Here is a 5678-nt window from a genome sequence, read left to right as displayed (position 1 = left end):
GTTCAAAACCAGCCTGGCCAACATGGTGAAACCCCATCTCTACTAAAAAATATATAAATATAAAAATTAGCCAGGCATGGTGGCACACGCCTGTAATGCCAGTTACTCAGGAGGCTGAGGCGGGAGAATCGCTTGAACCCAGGAGGCAGAGGTTGCCGTGAGCCGAGATCACGCCACTGCACTCCAGCCTGGGCGACAGAACATGACTTTGTTTCAGAAAATAGAATAAAATAAAGGCTTTCTGAAGATGGACACCCAGTCATCTCTACTAAAAAATTAATTTAAAAAAAAATCCTTTCGTAGTTCATGAGCATGATGATTGTGTTCACACGCATATGTGAAACGTACCACCACAAATCTTGTTACAACGTTGGTACATTACCCATCTGGCATGAAAAAAAAAAAAAAACAGACAGTGAGAGAGAAATCCCTGAGCCACACCTCTGTTCACACATCTCTTCATTTTAAACTAGATCTTGGCCTCAACTGTTACAGCAAAAGGGAGGTCACAGCAGAAAAACTAAAGTTTTTTTGTCTTCCAGGTAGGCAGGAGTCCAGATTCAAGCAATATGAGGACTATTGAGGGACGGTTTCAAGAACTAACTTTAGAGGCCTACCACATCATTACTGTAGCCACCTCCCGCTAACCTAGGTACAAAGATGGGGGTGCTCAAATCCAATTCACACCTTGCTGATACAAAGCTGCTTAGAGCCTGAAAAGGCTGAAGCCCTCTTCCAATACATCTGCCCAGACCTCCAGCCATTCTAATCAGCACAAAAGCAAGAAACGTGCCTCCCTTTCCCAACCCCCATACCCCCCTAAAATGTGACACCCTTGCACATCTTGATCCAAAATAGATTGTGTGAACAACAACAAAACCCTAAGCCTGGAGTCACTTATTTATTTATTTATTTATTTATTTGAGACAGAGTCTCACTCTGTTGCCCAGGCTGGAATGCAGTGGCGCTATCTTGGCTCACTGCAAGCTCCGCCTCCCGGGTCCACGCCATTCTCCTGCCTCAGCCTCCCGAGGAGCTGGGACTACAGGCGCCCACCACCTCGCCCGGCTAATTTTTTGTATTTTTAGTAGAGATGGGGTTTCACCATGTTAGCCAGGATGGTCTTGATCTCCTGACCTGGTGATCCACCCGCCTCGGCCTCCCAAAGTGCTCGGATTACAGGTGTGAGCCACTGCGCCCCGGCTCACATATATACTTTTTTAACAAATATTTGTTCAGCCCTTACTCTGTGCCCTAGCCCCTTTTCTTCTCCCTGGATCCCCAGGGCTGCCTTTAATCTCCCTATTCCACCCTTGCTTACCCTGCAGGTCTCCAGTTCATAATCTATTTACTGTTCCTTCTCCAGGGCCCCACCTTCTGGTGTGCAGATCTGCCATCCTTTTTCTCCACCATGGATTACTGTTCGACACTCCTCTGCCCCAGACTTTACCTCTTTCTTCCTGGCTTCATTTCAGCACCATTAATCTCTTCATTGTTTAGCCCTTCTTACAGCTCTTTCCCAGTCTCCTGCCACTAATATCTGATCTCAACCGACCCACACAACAGCCCCTGAATAGAGCCAATGGGGCTGAAAGAATGTAATTCATTTGCCTGTGCTAATCCCATGAGTGAGTGGTCCCGTTCAACAAATTCTGTAAATTAATAATGGTAACAATAATAGCTGGCACTTGAAATTGTGCTGGTGGACAGGTTGCAGTTTTTAGTAATGAGGAAGTCTAAGGACTGACTTTGGGTGTGAGTGGCATGAGGCATTGAAGAGTGCAAGGCCATTTGAAGAGGGGAAGCCTAAGAACACTAAGACTAGATACGGTATTGAAAAAAAATCATCTGTAAGGATAAAACAATCATCAAGAAGGATGCGAGAAACCGCGCAGGTGAGAGGAATCTTGAAGGAATGAGGGCGTGTGTGGGAAGGAGGAGGCATCAGAGGACCGCAGCACAGTGGGGCAGAGTTTGATGATGTGACAGTCAGAGGTGGTAGTGGGAGCTCTGGAGTGGGAGGGAAGATGGCCTGGACACAGGACACTCACCCCATTTGCAAGCCTGTGGTCTGAGGAGTGTGGGAGAGAAAATGGCCGTCAACTGCAAGGGGAATAGTGTGCTCAAGAGAACCAGTCTAGCAAGCAGGCAAAGAGAGCATTCAGAGAAGTGAGGAAGTGAGGTATTTGAAAGAATACAGCTGAGATCCCCATGGAAGAGTTGCAGAAGTTAGGGAGTGGGCCGGTGCGGTGGCTGATGCCTGTAATGCCAGCACTTTGAGAAGCCGAGGCAGGTGCATCAAATTAGGTCGGGAATTTGAGACCAGCCTGGCTAACATAGTGAAACCACGTCTTTACTAAAAATGCAAAAATCAGATGGGTGTGGTGGCGCACGCCTGTAGTCCCAGCTGCTTGGGAGACTGAAGCAGGAGAATCGCTTGAAACTCGGAGGCGGAGGTTGCAGTGAACCGAGATCACGCCACTGCACTCTAGCCCGGCCAACAGAGCGAGACTTTGTCTCAAAAAAAATAAAAATTAAAAAATTTTTTTTAAAAAAGAACTTGGGGAAGGGTAAGACATGGGATCAGAAATGGGGATATCCAAGGCCGTGTGGATATCAGAGTCTAAAGGATGAGCAATGTCCTTGGAGTCTGGGCTGACATACACAGGGAGGAAGGGGAAGAACATGATGGGAGTAGCCCCAGGATCCCAGAGCAGATTGCAGTGGCACAGCTGTGAGTGAGTGCAGGGGCAGGATAGTAAGGGTTGTCAGGAACATGAGGAGTTCTTGCTCATTGCAAATTAATGATCTGTTGGGGGAGCCCCATATACGTGACAGAAGCATACATCCCAGACGCCTTTGAAAATTGCAGATAATGGAAACCTACAGGAGGTGGACCCAAATTCAACAGGGAGGGTCATAAAAAACTTCGAGGGAGAGAGAGAGAATAACAGAATTCCATAAAATGATTGCAACCACTAGAAAAAAATTTTTTTTTTTTTTTTTTTGAGATGGAGTCTCACTCTGTCACCCAGGCTGGAGTGCGGTGGCGCAATCTCAGCTCACTGCAACCTCTATCTTCCGGATTCAAGCGATTCTCCTGCCTCAGCCTCCCAAGTAGCTGGGACTGCAGGCATGTGCCACCACACCCGGCTAATTTTTTTTGTATTTTTAGTAGAGACAGGGTTTCACCATATTGGCCAGGCTGCTCTCTAACTCCTGACCTCGTGATCTGTTGGCCTCCGCCTCCCAAAATGCTGAGATTAAAGTGTAAGCCATGGCGCCCAGTTGAAAAAAGTTGTATAATATTTTATATTCACATTATTTGAATAGTCTTTAGTCTTGTCAGGTGAAATTGATTGCATTTGGCTAGAGAACTTTGAAAGATTTACACAGCACAAGGTGAGTATATTACCTTTAATGTTAAGTTGTAAAATTCTAAATAGATGTAGGTTAGACATTTTCTGAGTCTAAGATTCTAATTCTTTCCCTATTCCTTTATTACCTGAAATCTCTGAAATTACCTCCAGTATTTGGGGTGATGGCTAGAGATAGAAAATTAAATTGACGGAACCTTCCCTGACTCCCTTATCTAAATTAGCTAAACTACCTTTATGTCAACATGTGTTGATTGCCTGAATGTATCTCATATAATCCTCATAAAAACCAGCAAGGCAATAATTTCTATTTTATAAACAAGAAATCAAATGCTCAGAAAGCTAAGATAACTTGCTCCCGCAGTTAGTGAACAGCTGAAGCGGGACTCATGATTGTCTGTTAACTGCCCCTTCCTGTAGACCATAATGCAATCACATTTTCAGCTTTGCTTTTTTTGGAGACACAGTCTTGCTCTGTTGCCCAGGCTGGAGTGCAGTGGCGCCATCTCGGCTCACTACAACCTCCACCTCCCTGGTTCAAGCCGTTCTCCTGCCTCGGCCTCCCAAGTAGCTGGGACTACAGGCGCGTGCTACCACATTCGGCTAATTTTTTTGTATTTTTAGTAGAGATGGGGTTTCACCATGTTAGCCAGGATGGTCTCAAGCTCCTGACCTCGTGATCCACCTGCCTGGGCCGCCCAAAGTGCTGGGATTACGGGCATAAGCCACCACACCCGGCCTTCAGCATTGTTAAAATGCAAAAAAAAAAAAAAAAAAAAAAAAAAAAAAAGCTATTTGTGTTGTCCATGTTGGATGGTAATTCACTTACCTCTTCTAGTAGTTTCAAGGGAGAATATTAGTTGATTAGACCTTAAAGCCTTTAATATGGTCATTGATAACATAAAACAAATTAAAATATAATGTGGAAGAATCCCCCTAGGGAATTCTAAAGAGTACAACTAGTTTTCCAAGACGAAATTGGCTTGCGTTTAGTAGAAGCAATAGACTGGAGACAGACTGATAGATTTGGACAGCCAGAAAGTCTACATGGGACCACTCATTGTATCATAACCAGACAGGTAGTGTTGAAAGTGGGCTCAATCTACACAGCATCCTCATTTCATTTCATTTTATTTTGAGACAGAGTCTCACTCTGTCACCCAGACTGGAATGCGGTGGTGCAATCACAGTTCACTGCATTCTCAACCTCCTGGGCTCAAGCGATCCTCCCACCACAGCCTCCCAAATAACTGGCCCTTATTTTTAAAAACAAACACAAAAGGCATCTGTCAACCCACATAGATGGACTACTATTCAAAAGTAGAGCCTTTACTCATCTTAAAACAAATCTGTGGCTGGTTGCAGTGGCTCACACCTGTAATCCCAGCACACAGGGAGGCTGAGGCAGGAAGATCACTCAGGAGTTCAAGACTGACCTAAGCAACAAAGTGAGACACCATCTCTATAGAACATTAAAAAAATCAGCCAGGCATGGTAATGCACTCCTGTAGTCCCAGCTACTCAGGAGGCTGAGATGGGAGGATTGCTTTAGCCCGTGAGGTCGAGGCTGCAGTGAGCAGTGATTACACCACTGTACTTCCAGGGCAACACTGTGAGACCCTTTCTCAAAAAAAAAAAAAAAAAAAAGGAAAAGAAAAGAAAAGAAAAAGAAATGGATTTAGATTCAGAATCCTGGATTTAAGCCCCAGCTTTACCATTATTAGCTGTGCAACCTTGGGTTACTTAACCCTCTGTTCCTCATTTCCTTACCCATAAATGGGGTATAGTATTGGCTCTCACCTCCTAGAGGTGCTATAAGAATTAAATGGATTAATGTTTGTAAAGTTCTTAGCATAGGCCTGGCTCATAGTAAGCCTTTCATAAATGTTCACTATTATAATTATCCCTGGTTCTTAGACTTTTTTTTTCTTTCTTCTTCTTCTTTTTTTTTTTTTTTTTTTTTTTTTTTTTTTTTTTTTGGTGACAGGCTCTTGCCATGTTGCCCAGGCTGGTCTTAAATGCCTGGCCTCAAGCAATACTCCTGCCTCTCAGCCTCCCAACGTGCTAGGATTATAGGTTTGAGCCACCTCACCTAGCTGGTTCTTAGACTTTCAAACTTCCAAAATCAGTGTTTAAAAGAAGAATTAGGAAATCAATATGGGTTTGTTTTCTTTGCTTGTTTGTTTTTTTTAACTTTTCCCAAATCAAAACAGTTTTTAAAACCCAGTACTTTCTATAATAACCAATATTTCATAGAAAAAAATAATATTTTAATAACACAAAATTTAGGCAGAAGATAAT

The 5678-nt window shown here is 43.9% G+C and overlaps 1 non-coding gene across 1 annotated transcript; it reads left to right on the top strand.

Annotated features, from left to right (window-relative positions):
* The first annotated feature begins 291 nt into the window (after positions 1 to 291).
* LOC112427069 (small nucleolar RNA U13) lies at positions 292 to 392 on the top strand. The gene has a single exon (XR_003018523.1). It is a non-coding gene; the product is annotated as a small nucleolar RNA U13 (small nucleolar RNA).
* The last annotated feature ends 5286 nt before the right edge of the window (positions 393 to 5678 follow it).

Source organism: Macaca nemestrina, chromosome 10 (genome assembly GCF_043159975.1).
Source record: "Macaca nemestrina isolate mMacNem1 chromosome 10, mMacNem.hap1, whole genome shotgun sequence".
NCBI lineage: Eukaryota > Metazoa > Chordata > Mammalia > Primates > Cercopithecidae > Macaca > Macaca nemestrina.
This window is presented reverse-complemented; position numbering and strand designations above follow the sequence as displayed.